A 13,093-nucleotide genomic window follows, 5' to 3' on the forward strand; every position below is an offset into this window, starting at 1 on the left:
TGAGAATAGGCAACACTTAAGATTGCAACACTTACAGAAATGTTACTCTTAATAATCTAACGCAAAAATATTTATTTGTTACCTTAAACTAAAGTAACATAAAAAAAGTGTTTTTCTAGACTATATAAGGCAACAATCGCTTAAAATGTTACCTTTTTCTAGTTTAATACAACGAACATAATAGTTGTTTCATGAAAAGATAGCAGTAACAAAACTATTGTTTGAAAATGTAACATTAATATCTATGTTGTCATCAGCCTGTTCTTGGAAATTTATGGGCCCTAGGCATAATGTAAGAAAAGGGCCCCTTACATAAACAAATTTTTTTATACGCAATAGCTTTAAATATAAGACAAATTAAAATAGCTTATATTATTTGAATAATAAGTCTCCATACACAAAATCAGAGTAATAACTTTGCATAATATTTCGGTAATTGAATAAATATGAAACGGTGTAATTGAAAAGATTAATATTTTAAAACAGATACTCATAAGAACCGGAAGATTAGAAGAGGAAGTGAAGAGGTTATATTGCATCGTTATCTCCACCCAACTGACATCTAAGTAATTTAATGTTAATTGCTAACTAAATGCAATAATTATCTTTTAAAAAAATAGCTTTTTTTAACAAGTAAAAACTATAGAGTAAAATTCTACAGCTATGTAAGCTGATTTGTTATTTTAAAAAAAAATTGGGCCCCTTTCTGAGGTCATTGGCCCTAGGCGTTCGCACTCGAGGCCTACCCCTTCACTTGCCACCTATGGCAACATTTATATTAAAAAGACAACATAATTTAAGATGTATATGTATATATATGTATTATGTAATATACATGTATATACATACTACCTCCGTTAAATGTTATCTGCAACTTTTACTATATTAGTCCGCTAAACATTATGTGCAACAAAAATATTTCTTTCCTCTTTTAGTAAAAAAAAACTAGTCAAATGTCAATTTTACCCTCATTTAAAAAATTAAAACACAATTTACTAACTATAACCAAATTTACTTAATCACTAATTTCTCACCCAAATTTTACCCCAACTAACCCAATCTAATATATCAAATCTTCATCTTCAACTCTAGAAACCCAAAACCCCCTTCATCTTCATCTTCATCTTCAACTTCCCCCATATTTTCTCTCTCCTCTTTCCATATCATTATCTCTCTTTTTCTTTCTCTCTCTTAAACTTTCAAGAAATTGAAATTTGTGATGGGTTTGTTGAATTGTTGGTGATGATTTCGTAGTGGGTTTCCGTCTGATCTATGGGGACTTTCATAAGAATGGTTGTGGTGGTTTCGTGGGGATAATGGTGGTTTTGTGGGGGGTTTTGTGGCGGTTTCGTGTGGTTTTTGTTGTTTCATAGGGGGTTTCGTGGGGGGTTTCGTGGGATTTCAAGGAGGGTTTCATGGGGGGTTTCGTGGTTTGGGAATGGTGGTGGTGGTTTTCGTCGGATCTATGGGTTGATAATGGTTTCGTGGGGGTTTAGTGGTGGTTTCGTGAGGCTGGTGGTGGTTTATGTGGTTTCGTGAGAATGGTGGTGGTAGTGGTGGTGGTGGTGGAGGAATCCATCGGATCTAAAATGGTGGGGGTTTCGTGGTGGTACCGTGGGGTGGTAGTGGTGGTGGTGAATCCGGCGTTGAAGGCGACGGTGGTGTTGGTGAAGGCGGTGCCGCGGTGGTGTGTTGGTAAAGGCGGTGTTGGACAGTTGGCTTGTCTTGGTTGTGGCAGTGGGTGGTGTTGGCTGGTCTTGGGGTGGTAGTGGGTGGTTGATTAAATATCCAAATATTCTCTCTCCACCTTAATTACATACCCCTAAAATACATTAATTACGATTATCAAATTTTGCTTCGTGAACCGCAAACCCTCCCAAAGTTGCAGAAAGCATTTAACGGAGGTAGTGTAGACATCTAATTTTGGCCTGTTGTCCCGGCAGGAAGTGCAATGGCGATAAATAAAGCCATCTTCGTGTTGGATTAAAGTGAAGAATACTTATGGATAACTGGTTAAGCCACAAAACACAAAAGACTAGCCCAAATTACAGAAAAGCCAAAACAAAGGTCTAATTAACTAAACCCGATCACAATTAGGCTTAAGCCCGTGCTTAAATCCTAATAATGACGGTTTTAGGAGCGCTTAGGTTAAAACTTAGTACTGCCGCAGAAAAAGCCGCGCGCATCTCACAAAGTCGCGCTGGGCTACCGCACGCAACTAATTAAGTTGCGCGCGATGCCCAGCGCAACTTTCAGAGTTGCGTTGTGAAAGATTTGTAATTATTCGGAAAGTATACGGAAAATATAAAATCGAATCTTACCATAAAGTCGCGCTGGACATAGCAGCGCAACTCTATAACTTGCGCTGCGATGCCGCGCACAACTTCATTTGTTGCGCACGACACCTGCTGCGGCAGAAAGCTCAAAACCCTAAATCTAATCCTTCTCTATAAATACGAGCTTAAATTGAGGCTTCAACAGACATAAATTAACCTAATATTCTGGCAAAATAACTTGTGAACTTGTGCAACCTAGCCTTCTTGTCCTAATCACTCACCCTTTCGATACTTTGTTACTACGGTGGAGGTTCCCCAACAAGAAGGTGTCCATAAGTGTTCTAAACGGAGATCTAGCAAAGAGAAGTGGTAAATTCACGAGCACTTAATTAAATCACCTTTATTTTTCTTGTTTAAAAGGACTTTAATTAATTAATTAGTGTTGTTTGGTCACTTTTAAAATAATTAATTAATCAATTCCACATAGTATCTTGCGTTAAATAAGACTAGAATTGAATTAAATAATTGTTGGTTGATCACTTAAGCCAAGGCGAATCTTGCTTATTTATTTTCCCTTCACGAATATTATTAAATTAGAATAACAAATTTTGCAATGTAATTCCTACGTGAATTAAAGCTTGTAAATAAAATCAACTAACAAAGTTTTAGGTATCGCGTTGCATATATTGTTTGGTGATGAAATTTTGAAAAGGGAAGAGCTAGTAGAGGCCGTACTAGGGCTAGGATGACGATTCCCCTTTAAAAGGAACGTTATCTTAGTACCCTCGCTCCGGAAATCGTTTCTGGTTTATAGGCCAATTTGGACATGGGTAAACTTATGATTTGTGCTAATTATTCCATGAACTCCACATGGAAAAAAGGCATGAACGAGGTTTATGAGTTTTTCCTAAAACTCATTGGTGACTCCTACTTGTTTCTTATAAAAAAGCGTGATGATGGAATCAATTCTAATTCAAGGTCCCCCAAACAGTCAGGAATTCAAATCCTACTACACCTTAACAAGTGTAAAGTCCTAGGCTTTTAAGCGGCCAAGGGAATTTAAGGAGAGTACCCCTTACGATGGGATCACCCTCCTTATAGTGGCGCCTCCACTGGGGACTTAGAGATTACAAGATTAGGTCGTAGTTACGGTTCAAGGTTTCCAACACTAGGTTGCCTATGGATTGTAACTAGAACTAACTTGGATAATCTCTAGTTAGAGAGCGAGACTCAAACGCATAATATCTTCCTTTTTCACAAAAGTAAAAATCAAACAAGTAACATTGCGTCATGCATAATTAGACCTGGAAATCCTGACCCAGACCCGATGACCCGACCCGAATGACCCGACCCATGACCCGATATCGACCCGAAACCAGTGACTCGAAATTGATCCAAAACCCGAATCAACCCGACCCGACCCATACCCGACCCGAAGTGGAACTGATCCGACCTTGACCCGAAACCCGAAATGACGCAACCCGAAACTACCCGACCCGAAGTTGACCCGAGATCCAAAACGACCCGACCCGAAGTTGATCCGACTTTTAACTTGAAATTATTGACTAAAATAGACTCGAAACCCAAAGTGACCCGAACCAAATTATCTTATACCTAAAATGACAAGAATCAATTTAAGCTAAATACTTGACCTTAGAAAACCGAAATAGAAAAAAACCGCAATCAAATTGACTTAATTTTTTTTTTATTAATTTGTAATGTGTAACATTGTAAGTAATTTCCATATTTTGAGCATTATTTTTCTCGATTTCTTCGGCCTTCTATCTCTATAAGTTATTAAAAATTCGTAAAAAAATTAAAAGTTCCATGAAAAAGTAACCTTAATAAATATAGTGAGTTTTTCGCCAAAAAAAAGAAAAAAAAAGAAAATATATATATATATATATGTATATATATATGTATGTATTTATATATATGTATTTATATATATATATATGTATATATATATATGTATGTATATATATATATATATATATATATATATATGTATATATATATATATATATGTATATATAATATATATATATGTATATATATATATATATATATATATATATATATATATAGAGTTGAGTTTTAACCAATGCATCGACCCGAAATTGACCCGAAAATTAACCCGACCCGAACTGACCTAACCCGGAAATTGACCCGTCCCGAACTGACCCAACCCAAACTCGACCGACCCAAAGTATTGATCCGATACCCGACCCGACCCGAATATCGGTTGACCCAAAATCAACCCGAGACCCGAAATGACCCAACCCGACCGAACTTGACCCGATAACATTTTGACCCGAGCTTGACCCAACCCATACCCGACCCGAATGACCTATTTGCCTGGTCTATGCATAATCACAGCACATTTTAACCATTGGGGATTGGCTCATTGACTAGGGGTTGCCAACACTATGCTTCTATCCTGAAATCAATAACAATCATCCCATCCATATCTTCAACAAATTGTTGAGAGGGCGATGTCATGAGTCAACGCGTTGAGTGATTGATTTGTGCATTGTTTCTTAAGATATGGTACCTTTGGACACCCAAGCCTTGACCTTAGAATGGCATTGTATGCTTTGACGGTTCCTTTTATGTGCTTATGTGACTACATGAATATGTGCTTCGTGTCTAATCTAACTAATTCCAACTTGTTACATAGAGATATAATATAAAAAATTCGCAAAACTTATGGTTCAAAATTTTTTTTTGTTATCGTTCTTTTTGTGTTTTCGCAAAAAAAAAATAAAATAATGTCGAACTTACCAGGTGGCACGCGCAACTGTCAAAGTTGCGCAAGTTCAGAAGTTGCGCGCGGCACCTCCGCGCAACACTTTGTCTTGCGCGCGCCCACTGTTCAACGTTGACTTTGACTCGTTACGAGCAATATCATACACAGAAAACGATACTACCGCTTCAAGGTTAATCGTTAAGTAGGTGCTAAAAATATCTCTTTGGCTAACAATGTTGTCTAACTTTTACTATGATCGTTTTTTTTTTTCGAAAAATCCAAAAACATGTTTTTTTTATCGTTCTTTTTGCATATTCACAAAATAAAATTTTTTTATCGTCCTTTTTGCGTTTTCACAAAAATAAAAATAAAAAAATAAAGCATGTGGCAGATGTTACTCTTGAAGTTGCACTTTCCACCTTAGCGCAAGACGGAAAATTGCACGCGATACTATTTTTTATTATGATGATTCGTTTACGTACTTTATAATCAAGATAATGACATTACTTCTTATGAGGCTCGTCATTAGAAGTTCGCATCTCTTAATAGGACGTCATCAATATGTTTATTCTTAAACATGCTTATTTTTGTGTTCATTTTTTTTAGTTGTAATTGGTCAACCTTGATTTAAGAGTATAATTTATTTACCTCTTCTATGGTTTAAAAGGAAAATCCCAAGAACTTTACTTGGGAAGATTGCCTCACACAAAAAAAAAAAAAAAGAGAAATAGAACCAATAAAAAAAAAGAAAAGAAAAGTCATTCTTAAAAGTAATAAAAAAAATATTAACTCTCAAAAAAAAAAAAAAAAGAGAGAAGATAATGAATGAAAAAACCAAGAAATTTTTTTAATTATTTCTTGGATTTTACATTCGGAGGCCATCATTCTTTTTAAGCAAATATTAAAATATATATTATCCTTTAAAGATGAGCAATATGAGAATCATAATTGAAAAAAATGATATAGATCTCTATTGCAATCTAAGTGATTAACAAATACCATAGTATATTTGATCATTTTAAGGAGTATGTTCGGGTTGATTAATAACTATAATTTGATGAGCATTTTCAATCCAACTTTCTTGACTTTCTCTTCTACCTTTTTCGAAAACAATTCATTTAAAGTAAAATCCTTAGATGATTACCTTGTTGAAGTCGACACAAATCATGACATGATTGTTCATGAATTTTTTGACATTCTTCATCAACAAACGTGCTTAAAGTGAATTCGTATTACAAGGATTAAAAAAAAAGAAGAAAAACAATCATTTTGACTTTGGTTCATTGTTTGAATGATTGGCTGAAAAGGTTTAAGTGAACGCTCTTAATTTCTCGTGACACACATTACTTAATCATCTTCCACATTCGCATACTAGTCCAATCATGGGTGACAAAGAAGCATTGAAGAAACTTAGAGAGGAACTCCAAAACCTAAAGGCCTTACGAGAAAAAGAAGCCCATATGAAGGTTCATAAAAAAAGCAAAAAGGCTACAATAAAAGCAGAAAAAAAAAAAGAAAACATTTTGCAAGAAAAGAGGCCTTGGAGAAACTTGTCCTTTGAACTAACTCAGGGAATAAGTACTTCAATTATGAGCTTGCACCACAACCTAGTGGCAAGACTCTCCCAGAAAAGTTCTTGACTACAGATTTGCCAACCTTTAAGGTTACAGACAATCCTAGGACTCACTTAATGAGCTTTATTAGAATTATGGCATTGAAAGGGGTTGAGCCAAGCCTATATGCATGTACTTTTCCTCTTTCATTGGACCTAACTGCTAGATCATTGTTTTATAACCTCGATCCAAAACAAACTTCCACTTGGAGTGACGTTGTAAAAACGTTATTAACCTAATATGGAGATAACATCGAGCTCACAACTACCTTGCGCGATCTCGATTTGCTTAAGCAAGGGGAAGAAGAAGGCTTCATTAACTTCTTTTCTAGGTGGCGATCAAAGGTTGCTCTTATTCCACAAAGACCTCCGGATCATGAACTTGTCCCAAAGTTCATAGACAATATGTCTCCACCATACAAGTACCATTTACAATACCTTGGTTTAGACACATTTCAAAAAGTCTATACTATGGGAATATTAATTGAAAAGGACTTGATAAATGAAACCATGAATTATATAAATGGACTTGATTTTTAGAGAGGATTTCACCTACGTTGGAAACGGATAAAGCTTGAAGACCCAATCTCAAGAAGTTGTCAAAAATTCATGATGTACACCCTAGGTCTTGTTTTGTTTCTTTACTTTGTTTTATGATAGACTAAGGGATTCATGCTGTCGAATCTACTTATTTGTACTCTCATTAATTAATGAATAAAAAATATATTTCAAGTACGTCTATCTTGTTCTCTTTTCAATCTCTTTAGTGTTATTGACTTGAATTAAATAAAATGTATGCATATAAACAGGCAATATCAAAAAGCATACATACTCAACACTTTAAGAATCTAGATGAGCTTTGGCTTACAAGATGTATTGAATGAAAAGAGGCCCATCTTAGGCCCCCAAAGAAAGGATATGATGGTTTCACCAACACAAGAGGCAACTTGAAACTCCATAAATATAATCCCATGTTCTTAACCTTAGAGAAAATCCATCTTTTTGGCAGTCCTTTTGAGCCTTGTCAATTGAGCCTTAGTTATTCAACCTACATTATTCCATACCTTGGGATGGGAATGGTGCAAATATACAAATAGGAAATTGGGGGAATGAAACATAAGAGGGGGACACAAAGTTAGTCTAAACCCAAAAGGAAAGATCAAATGCTAAAGAAAAAAGAAAAAAAATTGTTCTAAATCCAAAACAGAACTTGTCAAAAAAAGAAAGAAAGGTGAGATGACAAGGAAAATGCACCTAATGTAGGAAGTTATCACACAAATCAGAATGGTTTAAATTTGAGTAGCACCAGAAAGTAAGGGATTTTGGGAGTATACTTGAGCCTATCCATTCTTCATAACCCCAAGCTTAGCCACATTACAACCTTGGAAAGGCCCTTCTTGAGGTAGACCATAACCACATACCAAAATCATCATTCCATGAAAATATGGCCAACCTTAGGCCTTAACACATATGGACATACTATTGAATAGTCATGCCCATATATAAAATGCATGAAGTGTTGAGTTATGATTACAAGATCATATAAAAAAATCAAATGCTTCGGATGATTTGATAGACATTGGGTTGATTACATCATGATAGTAAAGCAATCGAATCAAACTAAATTCAATGTTTTCCATATCTTTTGCCAAAGAAAAATGAGATGACTATCACTTTTTTTTTTTAAAAAAAAAAACAATCATCTTATTTTCTTTTAATAATAGGGCTATTTATTACCAAGGTAATTCAGGTTCTATATACATTGCCTATAAGAAAAAGAGTTAATACAATAAATTGATTTGATATATCGACAGCCTCAACGTCAACTTCAGATGTCTTTTACAACTCTTGAGAATTGGTCTTTTCACATGTCATGAGCAACTAAAATGTCCGCCTACGTGGGATATCTCCATCTTCTCTAAGCGAGGAATATTGATTGAACATGATCGCTACATGAAAAAAAATGATCGTTATCGCTATCACACGTATACCTCACTGCCAAGTCATCAAGATGATTCAAATATTAAGTCAATAATCCTTGCTTTTCAAAAACATGTCTAAATTTCTTTCTTTATTCTTCTATGGGAAAGTTGGATTCCCCTTCCTTTTTAATACAAATCCGTCCTTTTTATTCATTTCTTTTTTAAGGGGGTAAGTCGGGATGATCCCTCCCATTTGGCATCTAATATACTCGAAAATAGTATAATTTTTTCTCTCTTTGCCTCAAATTGGGGGCTTAAAAAAGCTTGGACATCTCCACTTCTCTCTATTAACAGATTTGAACACGCTATTTATGCTGCAAAATCAATGTCATGCAAAGCTTATTACGAACCATCTTAATTACTTTAGATGACAAAGGGAAGGATACCACTTTCTATTATTTCACCAAGATAATTAATTATGTTACTTGGTCAAATAATTTGTGATAAACATATGCAATATTCTACAATTAAAAACACAAGTCTTGGGGCTTTAAATAAACATGAGAAACATCCCCTAGCATATGTATACATGAATTCCAAAAGCCACCTAAAGTCTACGCTTGGGGGCTTCAAATTAAAAATATAGGTCTCACCTTAACTTTTATTTTAAAATGAGACCATATTTTAGAAAGTGATTCGAATGATTTTATAAATTATTCTAACACTTCACCAAACCCAGGTTTGATAAACATTCATTTTCAAACAACGGTACTTATTTAATTGAAAGATCTTCACTTTTAATTAGTAAAATATGATAATGTTGACAAGCAGAAAAACATAAACAAAATCAAATATACAAATGTTTGCTCACATTTTCTTACCTTTGTTGAAATAAGTTGCAAATTACAACTTATCTTCATCAATCTTCGACAAAAAGTCACACTTAATTACGAGCTAGACTTTTCTTTCCATTTTGAGTCCAGTTTTAAAAATAATATATTGGATCCCTTTTCCAATTTTGAATTCTAGTTCGAAATAACATGTTTCTAATAAAAAATAATATTCAAAATTTCCTTTATGATTTTTTGTTTTCTCAAATAAATAATGTTCAGATTCTCTATAACTGTTTGGATAATACATGTATTTTTCCAAAAGGAATGAATTAAGATTCGACTTCTTCTTGACTCAAACTTGTTCTCGCTTATTGGCTAAGAGATGGTAAACGAACCACCTACAAGATCCAAATCAAAGATTGACAAGAACAAAGAAAATATTTGATGTTAAATCAACATTGAAGAATAAAATCACCGCAATGATCTTTACAAATGTTTAGACATTAGGTGTGATATAATAAACCTTAAACACAATTGTTTTGGTTTATAAACAAGCAAAGAACTAACTTGATTTCTTGAACATGACTTTAACTAAAATGTGAAAGCCATGTCATTGTCCTAAATATCTCAAAACAAAATAGGACATATACATAGGTCCATCTCAGTACCATATGAATGGCCTAAATTATAGCAAGTCATTAGAACTACCCCAAAGTGGGGCTCCAAGACTTGTGAAATAGAAAGAATGCGCATAACCCGACACATGGGGGCTCCAATATCCACAAAAAACAAATAATAATAAATGAGATATTCATGCCATTAGAGCTACTTTTGGGAATCTCCTAAGCTTCAAATTGTTTACGTAGATCTCGAGCCTTACAATTTTCAAATGCATCACAATGATTTAATGATCATTTTGTTCCTTTGAAAACTAAGTTTGCAACTTAAATTGGCCATTTAACATATTACATACTCGAGCCAGTTTCAAGTTCAACTTCAAAAACTAATCTAAGTGCATAATTGTTGTTTCAATAATTCAATTTACTCTAGAGATTAGAGAGTATGACTAGTATAGAGCAAAAGAAACAAAATCATGATACATACTTGCTTATATTAAAGTTTAGTACTCAATCATTCATCATGAAAATTATATCAAGACACTTTATTAACATAAAACAAAAAATTTCATGAGTTAGAATGTAAACAAAAGGGTTCTAATGAATGACCAATATTACTAGAATTAGCAAATTTCTTTGTTAAAACTATCATGGTCAAAAAAGGGTTTAAACACACTTGTTTTATCGTTTCCAAGATCCTAGTTGTTATCATATTAAGACGAAACACGAGATTTGTAGACCCATTTCAAGCGACATGAAAGGGTATAATTACTGAAAACAAGCAAATCATTGAAGTCACCCAACACTGGGGGCTACAACATTCGAAAATGTAAAATGGGGGCTTATGAACCCAAAATATAACCAAGCTGCACTAGCTGACTTGGGCTTCATCCAAAGTTTTACTTGCATTATAAATAGCATGTAAAACTTTGTTCTTTCTCTATCCGAGCACGGCTCCTCGTGCAAAGTAACTTGCATCACACATAATCTCGAAAGGTAGATTCCAATCGAGAGCACATATGATGGGTGCCGATATCAAAGCCTGCTTTATCCTGTTAAAAGCCCAAGACACTCGTCAGTAAAAATAAAAGGGGCATCCTTGAGTAAAAGCTGAGTTAGTGGTTTAGCAATTTTAGAAAAATCATTGATAAAGCGACGATAAAACCCCGCATGACCTAAGAAACTTCTAACTCCCTTAACATTGATTGGGGGAGGTAATTGCTCAATCACTGAAATCTTAGCCTTATCTACTTGTATACCCTTATCAGATATAATATGACCTAAGACTACTCCCTCTGTTACCATAAAGTGACATTTCTCCCAATTTAGCACCAAATTGCATTCTTCACATCGTTTTAAATTTTTAGCGAGATTTATTAAACATGCATCAAATGAAGAACCATACACGCTAAAATCATCCATAAAGACTTTTATGATAAACTCTATGAAATCAGAAAAAATGCTCATCATGCAACGTTGAAAGGTAGCGGGGGCATTACATAAACCAAAGGGCATCCTACGATATGCAAAAGTACCTTAAGGGCATGTAAATGTAGTCTTTTCCTAATTTTCAAGGTGAATTGGAATTTGGAAAAATCCCGAATACCCATCCAAATAGCAAAAGAACTTATAATTAGCTAACCTCTCAAGCATTTGATCTATAAAGGGAAGGGGGAAGTGGTCCTTTTTAGTGGTGATATTTAATCTACGATAATCAATGCACATACGCAACCCTGTAACAGTTCTAATAGGAATCAGTACATTTTTCTCGTTTTTTATCACAGTCATCCCACCTTTCTTAGGCACCACCTGTACAAGATTGACCTACTTGGAGTCAGAAATAGGATAGATAATACCTGCATCAAGTAATTTCATAACCTCTTTCTTGACTACTTGTTGCATATTAGATTCAACCTTCTCTGAGGTTGAATGCAGGGCTTTTATTTTTCCTCTAAATGGATCCTGTGCATAAAAAAATCAGGGCTAATACCCTTGAGATCATCAATACTGTACCTAATTGCTTTTATATGGGTTTGAAGAACTCCTAGAAGTTGGGAAGTTTGTATGTCATCAAGTGCAGTATTGATGATCACAGGGTATAGTTCCTACTCATCAAGAAAAATATATTTTAAATGAGAAGGGAGAGGTTTTAGTTCAGGTTTCTTAACCTCTGCAGGTTTCGATTCCTGAACTAAATTTACTACCTTCATTGTCTCCTTGGGGTCTAACTCTTTTAAGGAAAGAGCTTTTTCAATAGCATGTACTTCATTACCCCAGACGCTTGCATTATCTGCAGATAAATTTCCACAAAGAATTTCCTCCAAGGGATCCCATGCAAGAACCTGTGGTAAGCTATCATCACAAATATCATCCATTATATCAATTACATCAATAAAACAACACTTTTCCTCTAACATATACTAGTAGAAAAATACAAAAAGGCAACCCCCAAATGGCACTTATCTCTCCTCCTTCTCTCCGCCTCCATTCCCCCATTTCATCTCCTCTCCTTCTCTCTCCTCTCTCTCTCTTCGTTCTTCTTTCTTCTTTCATCTCCTTCGATCTCCTCTTTCTCTCTCTATTCGTTCTTCTTTAGTCTTTCAACTCCCTTCGATCTCCTCTCATATATATGCAGCAACCAAAGCTCGAGGACCACCACAAAGCTCGATCTCCTCTCATTAGCGCAACAACAGCCGCCGCCACCACCACAAAGTTCGAGCACCACCACCGGCATCAACATCAACAACAATTTCTGTGATTTTTTTTCAAGTTCTGGCTTTTTTTTCGATTTTAATTGTTTTTGTCTTCGATTCACCAATTTTGGTTTTGTTTTCGATTCACCAATTTTGGTTTTTGATTTTGATTTTCGATTTCGGTTTTTATTTTCGATTTTATTTTTAGGGTTTCGATTTTAATTTGCCTTTTATTTTGGATTTTGGTTTTTTTTCCTATTTGTTTTTCGTATTTGTTTTTTTTTTTTCCGATTTTGATTTTGTTTTTTTCGAATTTTTGGTTTCTTTTTTTCGATTTCAATTTTGGTTTTTTTTTGGTTTATGATTTTGATTTTGGTTTTTTATTTTGGTT

Source organism: Chenopodium quinoa, unplaced genomic scaffold (genome assembly GCF_001683475.1).
Source record: "Chenopodium quinoa cultivar QQ74 unplaced genomic scaffold, ASM168347v1, whole genome shotgun sequence".
Lineage (NCBI taxonomy): Eukaryota > Viridiplantae > Streptophyta > Magnoliopsida > Caryophyllales > Amaranthaceae > Chenopodium > Chenopodium quinoa.